Below are 17698 nucleotides of genomic sequence, written 5' to 3' on the forward strand. Positions count from 1 at the left end.
GCAATACAACTAATAGCTGTACTAAGTGTCTTATCTGAAGGACGTTACTAATGGAGGACCAGGTAGCTAAGGTCTACCATTACTGTAGGCTTATTCCACTAGGCAGTGATAGCCACATCCTGACTGTCTGCCCATCAATCACCATCTCCACAGCTGTCTGGGAACTGTCAAATACATCAGTTATCAGTGAGTAGATAAAGGAAATAGCTACCTGGGCAGGGATTGACTTGTGAAGCAAAATGATGTTCTTGGAATCAGCTTCACCATCACCAATTCTACTGGTCAGTGATAGGGTGGTGGTCGTTTCTGTGAGGGGAACACCTGGTCTTTAGGAGCCGGACTGAGAGGAACTTTTTGTGAGGAAACTTTGTTTAAATGCAAACACATAATTAGCTTGTAGAATGATTGCTGCAAATTAGAACTAGCCAAGAGTTTAGCAGGAGTAAAAACCAAAAACCAGGACTTGACATTTAAATGGATAATGAGAACATCCACAATAGGATAGTAACATTATGTGCACACATACACAAGAGGCTTGTAGGGATATAAACCTTCATGACTCAGGGCATAAGGCACCCTCTAATTGACAAGGAGCATTAGGAAAGGAACCTTTCCTCTGGTTAGATTATTCCATAATTGCTCACTTCAGGATTCTTACACCTTCCCCCAGACTTGCATCTGAAGAAGTGAGGTTCTTACCCACGAAAGTTTATGTTTCCAATACTTCTGTTAGTCTCAAAGGTGCCACAGGACCCTCTGTTGCTTCCCCCAGAATGTCTCATACCAGCCACTGTCAGAGGAAGGATCAGAGACTAGATGGACTGCTGTAGAATATATGGGCTAAAGGTATTAACATAACCCAGTCACTGTCCAAAATTAAACAGTGTTAAACAAGGTTCGGGATTTGGTGTACAGAGACCTCAACTTGCTTAGAATCCTGGCAAACACACCATTAAACATCCTTGTAACCTTTTATTAAAGATGAAGAAAAGAAGGAAAAACATTTGACATACAAAGTATTAAATAAGGCTTTCATATTAACAGCACCCCTTGTTCCCTTTCCCTTTGGCCGAAGAGCGTTTTGGCTGAAAAGCCCCCGTGTTTGTCAGCCTCTTAGATAGTATCACAGGTGCTACCAACTGCCCTTTTGCAGAAAAGAGAAGCTAACTGAGATGGGCTGGAGCTGCTGTTAAAGTCTGATCCCGCTTCATCCCAGGTCGTGTTTGGGATTCAGCTGGAGCCAGCAGAGGTGGCAATGTCATCTGGGTCCCTCTCTTTGGCCCTTATCTGGTCAGGACAACTCTCAGGATCAGCATGTCAAAGGCCAGCTGAGTAACGTAGTTACACCAACATAAATTTGTAGTGTAGGCCAGGACTCAAACTCACATGGTTACATTCTATCAAATACAACTGGAGACGGGCTCAGTGGCCCCAGATTCCCATATAGCTTTGCACGTGCTTTGAACATTGTCTGGCTTCCACCCCAGAAGTGTCTGCATTTCAGTGTGATAATCTCTCTGTACTCCACACTTCCCTCCCAGGCATGGTGGCAGTACAGCAGGTTGGGGAAAGGGTTTAGTTTCTGCTGCAGAAAAAAAAAGTTGTTTTGGAAAAAAAAAATCAAAATACGGGGGGAAAAAAAGAAAATTTTTCATCTTTGACAGGAAAAAAAAAAAAAGCAAGATTTTCTGCAGAAATCAGACACTTGCCACCAAATTTTTTTGGCCAGCCCCAGCAGTGAGCCTAGTTAATGTTTGCAAAAGTGCTTTTGAGTCTCTGGAGAGAGAGAGAGAGAGAGAGAGAGAGAGAGCGGCTCTAGAGTGAAAAGTGGAATTGCAGAATTAAAGTTAATACTACCCCACTGCTAATCATACCCAGCATTTCTCTAGTGCTGCTCACGATGCCAGAGTGCTTTACAAACATGGTCTAATGCCGTGGTTCTCAACCAAGGGTACACAGAGGTCTTCCAGGGGGTACATCAATTCATCTAGATATTTGCCTAGATGAATTGATCTAGGGCTACATAAAAAGCACTAGTGAAGTTAGTGCAAACTAACATTTCATCACAGACAATGCACTTGTTTATACTGCTCTATAGACTATACACTGAAATGTAAGTATAATATTTACATTCCAATTGATTTATTTTATAATTATGTGGTAAAAATGGGAATGTAAGCAATGTTTCAGAGCTAGTGTGCTGGGACACTCTTGTATTTCTAGGTCTGATTTTGTAAGCAAGTAGTTTAAGTGAGGCGAAACTTGGGGGTACGCAAGACAAACCCGACTCCTGAAAGGGACACAGTCATCTGGAAAGGTTGAGAGCCACTGATGTAATGAATCCTCCCCTGCCGCATGTGGTGTTGCCAAATTAGCAAGTCCAAAGTATGTTTAAATAAAAGAAAGTAAACACAAACCATTGCTTCAGCAAGGAAGTTGTTGTGACCCTCAGTAGCTTCCAGCCCCAGTACATGCCAGGAAGGGAAGATTATGTTTTTGCTCTTCCCCAAGGGCGTGATTACTACAAGTTAATTCCAAAGCATACGTGACTTAACAACAATGGAAAACTAGGACAAGACCCTACTTGCTACCAGATGTGACAGGTGTGCGGGGGATGAGGGGATATTCTAGGTTGCTTCAGTACAGAGTACAGACAAAAATGTTTCAATGACACTGTCTTACCTCAACTTTAAATGAATTAATTCTCCAGTGCCCAGCCTGATTCTTGCTGGGAGAAAATGAACTTGAAAAACAACTCATGGGCTCACCAGCAGTTTGTCAGTAAATGCTTGTCAATGTCAGCTCCAAGATTAGCATCCAGGGCCGGTGCTACCATTAAGGCGAACTAGGCGGTTGCCTAGGGCACCAAGATTTGGGGGCACCAAAAAGCGGTGCCCCCAATTTTTTTTTACAGCATTCCTCCCCAAGTGGGCGGTCGCCGTTCCACTTCTCCCGCCTCCCAGGCTTGCGGCACCAATCAGCTGTTTGGTGCCGCAAGCCTGGGAGGAGAATCAGATCGGGGGCGGCGTGCTTGGGAGGAAGTGGAGCAGAGGTGAGCTGGGGTGGGGAGGTGCCGCACAGCTCCCCGGGCCGGGGGGGGGTGGGGAGCTGCTGCGGGGGTGCCTCAGGGCAGGGGGGGAGCTGCCGCAGGGCTCCCTACCCCAGCTCACCTCTGCTACGCCTCCTCCCCGAGCATGCCATCACTGCTCCACTTCTCCCGCCTCCCAGGCTTGCGGCACCAATCAGCTGTTTGGCACGGCAAGCCTGGGAGGGGAGAATTAGAGCGGGGGTGGTGTGCTCGGGGAGGAGGCGGAGCAGAGGTCAGCTGGGGTGAGGAGCTGCCGCACAGCTCCCTCGGGGGGGGGGGGGCTGCCACGGGGCGGGGGGGGGGGCCGCAAGGTGGAAGTTTCACCTAGGGCGCAAAACTTCCTTGCACCAGCCCTGTTAGCATCAAACAACTTCAGAGGGTGTGTTGGCTTGGGAAGTGGGTGGGAGCAAAAGGCCTTTAGTTTTACTTCCCTGGTATAAAAACAGTGTATCGGGGTGGCCAACCAGAGCCTGAGAAGGAGCCAGAATTTACCAATGTACATTGCCAAAGCTTATGCTCAAATAAATGTGTTAGTCTCTAAGGTGCCACAAGTACTCCTGTTCTTTTGAGTAATACATCAGCAGCCCACCATCAGCGCTCCCCGCCAGGTCCCAGCGCCTCCCACCCACTGGCAGCCCCACCAATCAGCACCTCCCCCTCCCTCCCCACACCTCCCGATCAGCTGTTTCATGGTGTGCAGGGGCCTGGGGGTAGGGCACGGCAGGCTCAGGGGAGGGGGCGGGAAGGGGTGGAGCGGGGGCAGGACCTGAGGCAGAGCAGGGGGTTGAGCAGTGAGCACCTCCCAGCACATTGGAAAGTTGGCGCCTGTAGCTCCAGCCCCGGAGTTGGTGCCTCTACAAGGAACCACATATTAACTTCTGAAGAGCTGCATGTAGCTCCAGAGCAACAGGTTGGCCACTCCTGCAGTCAAACCTGTACGCTTGCAATCCTATGTCTGCATCCTGTAGGATTAAGTAAAAACTGGTCATTTGCCCACAGATACCAAACTGGTGCTTACAGTTACGGGAATCAAGTATACAAATTAAGTGTGTGATGTTTTGGAAAATCCAGCCTGTTGAATTTGTAAAGGGCTTTTTCCCCCCAGGTGTCTTTTGTCACATGTAAAATACAGTATCTAAATGTGCTTGTTATGACAAGTGAACCAGAACCAAACCCTGGATCCAAAATCATCAACACTGTGGGTAAGTGGATCTAGAACAGGAATGGGCAAACTTTTTGGCCCGAGGGCCATATCAGGGTTGCAAAACTGTATGGAGGGCCGGGTAGGGAAGGCTGTGCCTCCCCAAACAGCCTGGCCTCCACCCCCTATCCGCCCCCTCCCACTTCCCGCCCCGACTGCCCCCCTCAGAACCTCTGACCCATCCAACCGCCCCTGCTCCTTGTCCTCTGACCACCGCCCCCAGGACCCCACCCCCTGACCACCACCCCTCTAAAGCCCCTTTCGGAATGTGGCCCTGTGAACATGGGCGGAGGACTCAGGAGCACAGCCGGAGAGAAGCGGTGGTTTTCTCTTCAAAGTGCTGCTTCTCTCCGGCCGGCTGCGCGGCCGCTCGGTGCTCCTCCTGAGTTCTCCGGCCTGCCTTTGTCTCGCTCCCGCCACCCACACCTCCCGCCTGCTCCCCTGAGGCTGCAGGTGAGACTCCCTCCTTGCTCTCCCCTGCCCCCGCAGTGCAGCCCCTCTCCCCCCCACGGGAGGTGCGCCGGTGCTGAGCTGCCCGAATGCCCGGCCCTGGGACCCCCTGTTGTTGGGGGGCCCCATGCCAGGACACCCTGTGTTTGCTGGTAAATCCGCCCCTGAGCCACGCCGCCCGTCTGAAGCCAGCCACGCCACCCGGCAGGAGCTCGCAGCCCTACCGCCCAGAGTGCTGGTGGCACGGCAAGCTGAGGTTGCGGGGGAGGGGCCATGGACTAGCCTCCCGGGCCAGGAGTTCAAGGGCCAGGCAGGACGGTCCCGCGGGCCGTAGTTTGCCCGCCTCTGATCTAGAACCAGAGCTGAACTTAGTCTATAATAGGCTGAACCAAATGGATCCAAGACCCAGAGAAAATGCAGACCTGGAACACACAGCTTGAGCAGGTGTTTCTGTGAGACGGGGAAAAATAGAGCTTACAGTTCATGTAACCCACTGCTGATTTTCTGTTGAAATAGCGTGGTCATTCTGGGGTACTATGGGAAACCATAATAAAATACCCATTAAAGTTCACCATTACGACCATGTCAGCAAAATGGTTAATACTGTGCACTGCTTTATTGCAAACCCAACGTCTAAGTCCGAGCCTCTTAAATCAGTGCTGAGGCATGAAGAGGCTTACTTGAAAGTGCCAGCCAGTAGCTGTAATTAATTACCACCTACTCTTAGCTTGGCTCCCAACCAAAAGAGCTGGCTTACCAGGCTGGTTTCTCAAACCCTCCTGGGTCTATTTATAGAACAAGAGAAAAAAAAAGATTATGTTGTGTTTTTATTCAAATGATTTTATGAACAAACCAAACTAGACTTCCGTGGATGGGCTATAATATGGCTGGATCACTCCAGGCATTGCTTTTTGAAAGGAATGCAACATTTGGCCTGAATAAGAAGTAACCCAACAGCCCAGTGCAGCCAAAAGCACAGATTTTTTGTAGACTGAAGTCTTCTTTCAAATGCAGATTTGACTCCCAAGATAAAACCAAACAGTCGATCTCTATTCCATTAGGTTTTTGGCTGACACAAAAGAGCTGCTTATTCTGATCCTTTCAATTCCTCTGGATTCATTCCCCCGCAGACACACACGTTCCCTCCTGAAATTTTAAGATCCTATTTTCCTGGGAGCGTGTTGGGGGTGGGATGAATACCACATTAGCGTCTTAGAAACAAAAGCACTCAGACATAAGACACAAATGCATGTATTTGCTCACGACAGGCAACAATGGAAGAACAGAAATTCAGTTCAAAAAGACAGCCACCCAACAGACACTCCTTCATGGCAGCTTTCCACAATGCCAAACACCTGCCAGCAGCTCCACAACCTCAACTACACAACTAAGAGATTAACATGTTCTGCTGCATTCTTCTCCTCCAACAGTCACAGTAACACTTCTGTGAAAGGAAAGGACTCCAAGATTGCTAGGAGTCACTTTGACATTTCAAAATGGTTAATATATATATATATTTGTAACCATTCTGCCCATCTAAGTTGGCAGCAACAAGGGCCGGGTTCTGTATCTAGGGGTTCCGTTTCAATAACGCAATGCAAAACCGGCTCGAGCCCCCACCCAGTGACCTGGGACAATTACATACCACCCCCTGGGCGCCTCTAAGAGGCAATACTTCCCCTCTCGCAAGCACGGAGTCTGAATGTAGCAGAAAATGTTTAATAACATGAGGTAAACGACATCAGCATTAAATTGGAAAAAACACCACAAACAGGATTCATAACACAAACCATGAGCAAAAGACCCACCCTAGCAAATTGGGCCGTGTCCTTTCCGTTTGGTTCTTGAATCCAGCAACCCAAAAATCACCCAGAGTCCCCAAGTTCCAACACCCCCAAAGTCTCTTGGGTCCAGCAACCACCCAAAGTCCCAAAAGTCCAACAACCCCCAAAGTCTCTGTCCCTGGTCAGTGCAGCCCCAGAGTAAAAGGGGGACACACAGGGTGTTAAGGGGCACCTTACGTGATCCGAGGCCGACCGGCCATCTCTCCGTGGGGTTCCGCCGCAGCCTTTGCCACGAGCCAGTCCACTTCCTGCCGTGCCACGAACTGCTCTGCTCTACGAGCTGCTCCACTCACCGACCTGTGAGCCACTCCAGCTGTCCCTGCAAACAGCTCCACTCACCGACCTGTGAGCCGCTCCAGCTGTCCCTGCAAACGGCTCCGCTCGCCGTTCCTTGGGCCCCTCCAGCCATCCCCACAAGGCTCTGTGCTGCTCCTCCAGCCGTCCCCGCAAACTGCTCTGCCAGCCGCTTAGCAATATAGCTTCAGGCTCCCCCACTAGTTAACACAGCACTCAGTGATCTCAGCTCTTAGTAACTTTAGCTCTTTTGTGATTTCAGCTCTTAGTGATTTCAACTCGTAGTAGGGGAGCCCCAGTGCTGGTGCACCATTGGCCCAAAGTGAATTCAGCTCAGCAACCTGTAACTAGACTCCTAATGGAATCATAGTTAGTTCTGACATTCAACAGTGGAGAGAGGAGATGGTGCAGTTGGTGTTTCAGGCCCTCAAAGGGGGCCCATACCATCAGGTACAAATACCTGTCCCCATCTTCTCTCAATTCACTGGGTTGTGGAACCCATGTCCCTTGTCTAGCGAGAGCTACTTAGGTGATGGTGAGACCCTCTGTCATAAAACAGTTTCATCGTCCTTGATTCACCTAATCAGGATAACAACACTTTATTCCTCCTGCCCCAATAACAGAGAAACTGGGGATCCCACCCCATCCAAAGTAACCACTATCAGTTGCTGTTGTCTCATGCCAGGCGGGTGGGTGTGCCTATGCAAACGATCAACCCCTGGAGTTCTTTTTCACACTTGCCATAATTCACCACCAGATGTCAGGGTAGAGCTCATCCTGACTCTGCTTACATCTGGTAGATCCATCATTTCTAGCTTCTCTGATCTAGTTTCAATTGGATATGCTTATTCTTCACTTCCTGTCCGAAACGGCTATATAGCATGGTTGCAAACTGTCAAGTAACTACCATGGCATCACCCTAGATATGCCCGCTCTAAGTGGCTGGGGAATAGAGTTGGGTGGAAAATGGGTGCATGTGTGGAAATTTTCAACTTTTTGGTTAAAAAAGAAGTTTTGATTTCAATTTTTTTGGTGAAAAGAAAAAAAAAGAGAAATTTACTGCTAATTTTTGTTTAGCCAAACCCCAGTTTTCCACTGAAAATGCAGACGGTTTTGCTGGAAAATTTTCAAGCAGTCCTATTGGTGAAATGATGACGACTGTGCATAGAACGGGTCTATACTTACACCCAGCTGGGTCCTGTTTGCGCTTTGGATCAGGTCCTATAACAATTAACACTATCTGAATTTAGGACCTTTTTTGACTCCAAAAGCTTGTGCTAGAACTTACTGCAAAGTTTGCTCCAGTGGACATCATCACGCTACTGATTTCGCCCATTTGAGCAGCAGGTGTGTTTCCACAAACATCTGCACTTTGTGTTCTGTCCGATATATGTAAGGCCTCTCTGGGCACATATTAGTGGTGTAGTTAAAACTGTGATCACTTCTAATTGTCAGGGGCTTTCCTGGTCCTGCTTGCAAGCAGGGGGCTCTGAAGGGAAGCGTGTAGTGTGATCTGGGCCTCGCAGCAATCAGCTCTGCAGCCAGCCAACCTAGAGGAAGGTGGGATAAGCAGTGCATCTGTTTCAGGGAGCAGCCAGCTTTGTTTCTCTCTGGTTTTTGGGTTCTTGTGTGTTGTTATTCTGGATTCTAAGAATAAAAGTAGTGTTACCTTCCAGCAAGAGTAGTTGATGTTTTCAATCTAACTCCTCTGTGAAAATAACACTTTGCCCTTCTTTAGCGTTTCAGGCAATAAGGATCTCCCCGAAGCAATCTATAGCTAAGTACAGGATACTAGGAATAAATGTTTTGTTGAAGTGCCTGAACCAGAGGGATGTAGCAATTTATGTGAACTCAATCTCTTAGGTTAAACTAGCTACAGTTGGAAAGAAATAAACTAGGCAAACAATATAATTATTCTAAGGCTGTGAAAACATCTACGTGACTGAGTCATGTACCTTGCTAGGAGCTATTAAACCAAGGCTAGAATACACTTCTAGAGATTCCAGTGCAATTAGTGTACTCTGCACGGCACAAAATCCTTTAGCTTTTTGCAAAGGGTTGTTCAAGACTAGGGATTTTATTTCAGACATTCCAATCTCAGGGGTTGCCTACACAGGAGTGGGAGTTGTGATTCCCAGGGCAGGTCAACAGACTCGGGCTAGCTCAGCTCGAGCTACCAGGCTAAAAAGATCAGTGTGGACGTTGCGGCATTGGTGGCAGATCAGACTAGCCGTTCAATCTCAGACCTGGGGTCTGGGTGGGCCACCCAAACTTGGACCCAGGAGACTGGGTGGGCTTGGATTGAGGTGGCTAGCCCAAGTTGCTGCTAGTGCTGCAACAGCCACACTATTATTTTTAGCCCGCTAGCACAAGTCTGTCTACCCACGCTGGGTATCAAACCTCCCACCTGCAGTGTAGACATATCCTTAGGGGTCTGTTCCTCAGCACAAAAGTTATTTATATGCAATGTATTCCTGCAAGAGCAAGCAGGCAAGATCTGGACCAATGTGCAAGAAGCATACAGAAGAAATGAGTATATGGAGACACCCTGGCCTGATTCTCCGCTTCCCTACACCTTCTGTAATCATCTATACCTGTGCAAGGTGAGTGTGGAAAGTTAGTGATATACACTCATCTTGCATAGGTGTAAGTGACTATCCCCAGTAAAAGTCTGTTGAGAATCAGGCCTTCTATATGTACAGCATCTTTGCAGCACACCGCAGCATTGTGTGTCAGCAAGGAGATGGGACACTGCCTTATTTCTTAAAAATGCATCAATCGCTCTCTTTTAAATGTGACTGAGGTATACACGTACATCCATCCAACACTGATCACTAATGGGTCAGAGGGACCTTTGATTGATTGGCCACCTGGTCCCTTGAGGATGCTGACTTAGGTCAAAGGCCAACGAGCAACAGTTACAGCACAGAAAGCCATGCAGCCATCTGAGAGGCGACAAAGACGGCACACCTGGAAAGCCTGCATTGGGAGCAACAGACAGCCGACCAGTCATTGCTGAGCAATGCAAAGCCTTTGCCATTGATTAGAATGCTGCTCCTGACAATATCAATCATACCTTAAAATGCAAACACATCGTTGATAAGTATGGCAGAACAGGGCTCACAGGATCATTGCAATGGCAGGTCAGTCCAGTGGTCCATCTAGATTGGTATCTGTCCTAAGCCAGAGGCCAATTTTTGAAATTCCAGAGGAAGACAGAATAATCCCCATAAGTCAGTCAATTCTACCACGTACGTAGGGTGTGGAGAAAGAAGTCCACTTTTGCTACCTTTAGCAACCAGCTTAGATCCTCACACCTGGGACTGATTATCTGAATCTTGGCATATATGATAAAATGTAGTGATTGGTCATAAGATACCCAATTCCCTTTTGAAGCCTAGCCGGAGTGGTTACGTCTACGCCCTCCTGCTGCAGAGCTGTGAGCCCTGCCAGAAGCCAGTCTGGGATTTTCCTTTCAGGCACCAGTCCTACAAACTGACACTCTATTAAGCATAGAGTGTAAGTGTTTGCAAGATTGGGGCCTGGAGCTAAAGCCCATTAAAATCAGCTTGAACCTTCCCATTGGCTTCAATGGGCTTTGGCTCAAGACTGTTTTTAAAACATACACATGAGTATTTCCATCAGGTTAGCTGGTCGGTCTGCGTGCTCTGAAAAAGCCAGTAAGCCATTCACACCCATGAGAACCTCCCTGCCAAGGCTGATTTAACCCATGTCTTTCAGATGATGATGCTCTGTTCAAGTTATCCAACAACTAGGACACAAGAAAGGACCACAGGGGATTTGCTCAGCTCATGGAGCATTTCAGTTGCAGGCTATATGTGTACATTCACATCAGAAGTCAAATGTGTAGCCAGCACATAGTTACTTTTACATTTGGGACTGTTCTCCAGAAAAGACACCAGGAACAAAAATACAATCAGAGGAGGTGGGTTTTCTGAGAAAACCCTCAAGCATCCCAAATAAGCCATTTTCATTGTTTCTAGCTCACCTCTCCTATTCACCTGTCATCCTCCCCACAACCTCAACAATATAAACAGGAAGAAAACTCTACCCCTCTAAAGCGCCTTTCATTCCAGGCTCTCAAAATCCTTTACAAACATTATCCACCACAATGGAGCTCTTAGACAGGTATTTTATCCCCATTTAGCATGTGTGGAAACTGAAGCACAAACAGGCTAGGGGACTTGCCCCAGAGCACAAAACGAGTTTGTAGCAGAGCTAAGAACAGAACCCAGGAATCATGGCTCCCAGACTCCTATTATAGGCACTCGACGATACAAGCAAATATAGCTGCCAAGCATGTTTAAAATAGGTGTGATGCTTTTATAAACAGACTTCAGGAGCTATATTTCCATTTGTTCCAGGTGAATGTGTCCCTTATGACCACAGGCAAGAGCTCCATATTTGGGCTATAACACCATAACACATTGAGGCATAGAATAAGTTTAGCCACCGGCAGTTGATCAGTACAGATGAGCTATTCTGATTCCTACTAAATTCTTGGTGGCCAGACAATAACCATCTAGCTGACTGCCCTCACCCGCTAACTAGATCTGCTTCTGGTTGTGGAAAGATGTAGGATGCATGTTAACACTTAAGCCAGGACTCGTATGGAGTGTAAACTGAATCAACCCTAGGGATCCAAACCTGCAGTCTGTGCTAATGCAGAACGCCTACAGACATAAGTGGGTAGCCTGTGAGAGAATAGAAATCGCAGGTCCAGGCACTGCATGACCCCAAAGGGAAATTCCTTCCAGCTAAGTCCACTAGGAGCTTAACCAAGGTAGCCCGAGCTGAAAGTCAACTTTATATTTCTAACAGTTAAGAAATGCTCTTTAAAAACCATTGTTAAACTCCCATCAACTGACTTTGCACATGCTAGAATTCAGGCGTGCAAACATATATTCTGTTCTCAACCCACTTGTTCCATGAAGTCTGCCAACTACAGAGACCACATACCACTCTCTGTGTGTTCTATATTGTAACATTCCCACTCTTGTCTTCTAAGATTGTATCCAAGGGTGCTGAGGGAGTTGGCTGATGTGATTGCAGAGCCATTGGCCATTATCTTTGAAAACTTGTGGCGATCTGGGGAGGTCCAGGACAATTGGAAAAAGGGAAATATAGTGCCCATCTTTAACAAAGGGAAGAGGGAAAATCCGGGGAACTACAGACCGGTCAGCCTCACCTCAGTCCCTGGAAAAGTCATGGAACAGGTCCTCAAGGAATCCATTTTGAAGCACTTGGAGGAGAGGAAGGTGATCAGGAACAGTCAACATGGATTCACCAAGGGCAAGTCATGCCTGACCAACCTGACTGCCTTCTATGATGAGATAACTTGCTCTGTGGATATGGGGAAAATGGTGGACGTGATATATCTTGACTTTAGCAAAGCTTTTGATACTGTTTCTCACAGTATTCCTGCCAACAAGTTAAAGAAGTATGGATTGGATGAATGGACTATAAGGTGGATAGAAAGCTGGCTAGCTTATCGGGCTCAACGGGTAGTGATCAATGGCTCGATGTCTAATTGGCAGCTGGTATCAAGCTGAGTGCCCCGGGGGTCGGTTCTGGGGCCAGTTTTGTTCATTCATGATCTGGATGATGGGATGGATTGCACCCTTAGCAAGTTCGCGGATGACACTAAGCTGGGGGGAGAGGTAGATACACTGGAGGGTAGGGATAGGGTCCAGAGTGACCTAGAAAAATTATGCTACAATAGCTTATGCTACAATAAATTTGTTAGTCTCCAAGGTGCCACAAGTACTCCTATTCTTTTTTCTAGAAAAATTGGAGGATTGGGCCAAAAGAAATCCGATGAGATACAGGCTGGGGACTGACTGGCTAAGCAACAGTTCTGCAGAAAAGGACCTTGGGATTACAGTGGATGAGAAGCTGGATATGAGTCAATAGTGTGCCCTTGTTGCCAAGAAAGCTAATGGCATATTGGGCTGCATTAGTAGGAGCATTGCCAGAAGACCGAGGGAAGTGATTATTCCCCTCTATTCGGCACTGGTGAGGCCACATCTGGAGTACTGCATCCAGTTTTGGGCTCCCCCCCACTACAGAAAGGATGTGGACAAATTGGAGAGAGTCCAGAGGAGGGCAACGAAAATGATTAAGGGGCTGGGGCACATGACTTACTAGGAGAGGCTGAGGGAACTGGGCTTATTTAGTCTGCAGAAAAGAAGAGTGAGGGAGGATTTGATAGCAGCCTTCAACTACCTGAAGGGGGGTTCCAAAGAGGATGGAGCTCGGCTGTTCTCAGTGGTGGCAGATGACCGAACAAGAAGCAATGGTCTCAAGTTGCAGTGGGGGAGGTCTAGGTTTGACATTAGGAAAAGCTATTTCACTAGGAGGGTGGTGAAGCACTGGAATGGGTTACCTAGGGAGGTGTTGGAATCGCTATCCTTACAGGTTTTTAAGGCCTGGCTTGACAAAGCCCTGGCTGGGATGATTTAGTTCGGGTTGGTCCTGTTTTGAACTGGGGGTTAGACTAGATGACCTCTTGAGGTCTCTTCCAGCCCTGATCTTCTATGATTATAAGCTTTGGAGTAGGGACCTTATTATTGTTTAGCACAGTGTAACTACTATATAGTGTCATGTAGCCTCACAATAAAATACTACAAAGTTCATAGACTGCAATACTGTGTTTTATGGATCACCATGCTCAATACTAGTTTTGTAGATAAAGTTTTAAGACTTATTACAAACAGTATTAAAAAGAAGCGTTACTATAACTAGGTCTCGTCAAAATAAAATCACAAGCTAGATCCTTAGCTGTGGTAAATCAGCATAGCTCCATTAACTTTAATGGATCTACGCCAATTTACACCCGCTGAATAGATCTGGACGGTGAACAATGCCAAGACAAATTACAATCGGGAATACAGACTTGTAGAACTACTTTATAAACTAGAGCTACTAAAAATTGCCCACTAACTATTACACTTCTATCTGAACAAGGTCTATTATTTTACCATCTAAACTTGAGCACGATACGATTCCGATATCTTATGTTGCCGACTATTTAGCCTTGTAAAACTCTGCAATAATATACTTAGACCGACATGTTTTGCCAAAATAATGCAGGGTGCTGAACTGGCCCGCTAGCAGGACAAAACACGGAGCTAGATAAGAACAGAACAGTCTGACTGCAGCTTTATGTATTCCAGGTGTGTCCAGGCTTAACAGAAACCAAAATGTGTGTGGGGGGGGGGGGGGGGGGGGAAATCCATGAAGGAGGGGAGCGAAATCTAACTTTAATTTGTATTTTTCCATATATACAATACGCCCAGAACAAGGAGCATGCTAGAAATATGCTGATCAATATTGCACCACCACCAGGACACAATGTCTGCGTGGAGTTACTCAAAGCACAAGTTAGAAGAAATTCTCTCTTCTATCCTTCTGGTGGTGGTTACATTTCTGCCCGTGCCCTCCTCCATCTCTCGGGGGTTAACACCCTCACTAGTTTGGCACCCTCCAGGTGCCTTGGGACACCAAGCAGGCTGCAGCTGTCCCAGCAAAGCGGCAGAGCTCACTGAAGCGAAGGGATCAAGCCCTGGCTAACCTTACCGAGAAGGTATCCATTTTCTGCACGCCCCCCCCCCCGCCCCCGGAAGCTGGCACGTCTCCCACCAGGCAGGTACCGAGACAGACAATGGGGACAGGGATTTGCACGGGTCACGCCGTCCTGGGTCGGGAGAAGAGCCTTCGTGCTAGACAGAGCCACGCTCATTGACCCCCCCCTCCCGGCACAAAATCCCCCCCCCTCTCCTCCAAGCACTTGCGGGCAGGGTCCCCACGCGCCCCGATCCTGGGTCCTTTGCCTGCCCGGCCCCTGCTGTTTGCCAGGGGGGAGAACCCAGCCTCACCTTCCACTTTGCAATCACGGCTCAGAAGGGAAGCAGCAGCTGCAGCCCTCCCCGTCCCGACAACTTTACCACTGGGGAGCGGGTGCAGCGGGCGGTCCCTCTGCTCAGACACCGGTTCTGTCCCAGATCAGGGGGGACGGGGACGCCAGACGCTTGTAATTTACCAAGTCAGTTTCGCTTGCCTGCGCTGTCCCCTGCCGCGGCTCCGCTCCCTGGGGAAGCTAAGGGGCAGCGATCCGTCCGGGCGAGGCGAGGGGGAGATGAAGGCAGCCGCTGCTGGTTACGGTGCTTACAGGTTTGGAAGCGCGGTGCTGCCCTCCCCGCGCTCCTCTCGTCTCTGCGGCAGGGGGCGCTGCAGCGCAGGCCGAGGGGGCCGGTGCTGCGCGGAGTGAAGTCAAGCGAGGGCAAGGGGGGGGAGAAGTTCTCTCTCCAGACTTTTCCATCAGCCTGTAACCTGTGTCAGCAAAACCAGGCCACGGCCTGAGCACTGAACCAATCCCTCCCTGCCCTGCAGGGCTGAGCCTTCTCCTTCCTGGTGGCGTGGGCCAGTCTAGTTTGAAATGCAGGTGCCTCTGAACATGCAGAGGATGACCTCCAGGGCAGGGCTTCACTAGCCGAGACACAGGGAGCGTTAAGGTGGGGAATGCAGGCACGTTAACTAACTGCACCCCAGGCCAGGGGACATGGGGCCGAAAGGACTAGTTGTCTTCTTAAATGCCCCCATTGCACCCACATTGTAGATTGTATCAAATATCAGTAAAAGTTGGTATTTTCCAGTCGCACTGGCCCAGGGCTCAGAACCACAGTTGACAACTTTCATGTGGTAAATAAGCACCCCGGCTTTCACAATAAGCCAAAAATCAAGCAAATCCCATTTCAAAACAAGGCCAAATCAAGCCAATCCCTAAGAACCCCAACTCTATGTGACTAGGTGCTCCCAGCACACAGTCTGGGACTGTGGTGGGCCCGCTGTGCATCCCGACTCTCTCCCACCCCTTGCCCCTGCTTGTCCCACCCCTCTTGCTGGGAGCTGATAAAAAAAAATAGAAACAAGCTACAAGCAAAAAACTAGCCAACAAGCAACTCACAAGCCAATTAAGCCAAAAACAAGCCCAATTTCTGTGGTGCTTTTTCACAGGTTTGGCATATCTGATCAGAACTAGAATCATAGACTAAGGTCAGAAGGGACAATTATGATCATCTAGTCTGACCTCCTGCACAACGCAAGCCACAGAATCTCACCCACCCACTCCTGTATCAAACCCCTAACCTATGTCTGAGCTACTGAAGTCCTCAAATCATGGTTTAAAGACTTCAAGGTGCCAAGAATCCTCCCGCCAGTGACCCGTGCCCCACACTGCAGAGGAAGGCAAAAAAACCCCAGGGCCCCTGCCAATCTGCCCTGGAGGAAAATTCCTTCCCAACCCCAAATATGGTGATCAGCTAAACCCCGAGCATGTGGGCAAGACTCACCAGCCAGCACCCAGGAAAGAATTCTCTGTAGTAACTCAGATCCCACCCCATCTAACATCCCATCACAGGCCATTGAGCATATTTACCGCTAATAGTCAATGATCAATTAATTGCCAAAATTAGGCTATCCCATCATACCATCACCTCCATAAACTTATCAAGCTTAGTCTTGAAGCCAGATGTCTTTTGCCCCCACTGCTTCCCTTGGAAGGCTGTTCCAGAACTTCACTCCTCTGATGGTTAGAAACCTTCATCTAATTTCAAGTCTAAAACTTCCTGATGGCCAGTTTTTATCCATTTGTTCTTGTGTCCACAGTGGTACTGAGCTTAAAATAATTCCTCTCCCTCCCTGGTATTTATCCCTCTGATATATTTATAGAGAGCGATCATATCTCCCCTCAGCCTTCTTTTGGTTAGGCTAAACAGGCCAAGCCCTTTGAGTCTCCTTTCATGAGACAGGTTTTCCATTCCTCAGATCATCCTAGTAGCCCTTTTCTGTACCTGTTCCAGTTTGAATTCATCCTTCTTAAACATGGGAGACCAGACCTGCACACAGTATTCCAGATGAGGTCTCACCAGTGCCTTGTATAACGGTACTAATACCTCCTTATCTCTACTGGAAATACCTCACCTGATGCATCCCAAGACCCCATTAGCTTTTTTCACAGCCATATCACATTGGCAGCTCAGTCATCCTGTGATCAATCAATACTCTGAGGTCCCTCTCCTCCTCTGTTACTTCCAAGTGATGGGTCTCCAGCTTATAACAAAAATTCTTGTTATTAATCCCTAAATGCATGACCTTGCACTTTTCACTATTCAATTTCATCTTATTACTATTACTCCAGTTTACAAGGTCATCCAGATTTTCCTGTATGATATCCCGGTCCTCCTCGGTATTGGCAATACCTCCCAGCTTTGTGTCATCCGCAAACTTTATTAGCACATTCCCACTTTGTGCGCCAAGGTCGGTAATAAAAAGATTAAATAAGATTGGTCCCAAAACTGATCCCTGGGGAACTCCACTAGTGTATACAAAGAGTTATGGATGTTCTTAATATGTTTAGCAAGCAATGCATAACCACAGGGCAGGTCTACACTACAGCGGGGATCGCTGCTCTGAGACCGATCCACCGGCGGTCGATTTAGTGGGTCTAGTAAAGACCAGCAAAATCGACTGCAGATCTCTCTCCAGTCGACCCCTGTACTCTACTCCCGACGAGAAGAGTAAGGTAAGTCAACAGGAGATTTTCTCCTGTTGACCTCCCGTGCTGTAGACCCCGCGGTAACTTGTAGCGTAGGTCGACTTACCGCAGTAGTGTAGACATAACCACAGTCTGCTCTAGACAAAGAAATGTATTTGTTAATCTGTACAACCTGGTCAGTAGGAAGACACAATGAAGGTCCATTTACATATAAAATAAGCAAAGCTATCAAGCTAATAATCAGG

General features: G+C 48.0%; 1 protein-coding gene across 3 annotated transcripts in view; it reads right to left on the reverse strand.

Moving 5' to 3' along the window:
* Window positions 1–15092, reverse strand: part of VWA2 (von Willebrand factor A domain containing 2) — a 76054-nt gene extending 60962 nt beyond the window's left edge. Inside the window, exon 1 of one of the 3 annotated variants that reach the window (XM_034777917.1) lies at window positions 14940–15092. The gene's annotated coding sequence lies outside the window, so the exon portion shown is untranslated. Of the gene's footprint in view, window positions 1–211; window positions 323–14775 lie in introns of those variants that run through there. The other 2 variants (XM_034777916.1, XM_034777921.1) reach the window with 2 other exon arrangements.
* Window positions 15093–17698: the final 2606 nt, after the last annotated feature.

Source organism: Trachemys scripta, chromosome 7 (assembly GCF_013100865.1).
Source record: "Trachemys scripta elegans isolate TJP31775 chromosome 7, CAS_Tse_1.0, whole genome shotgun sequence".
In the NCBI taxonomy this organism is placed as follows: domain Eukaryota; kingdom Metazoa; phylum Chordata; order Testudines; family Emydidae; genus Trachemys; species Trachemys scripta.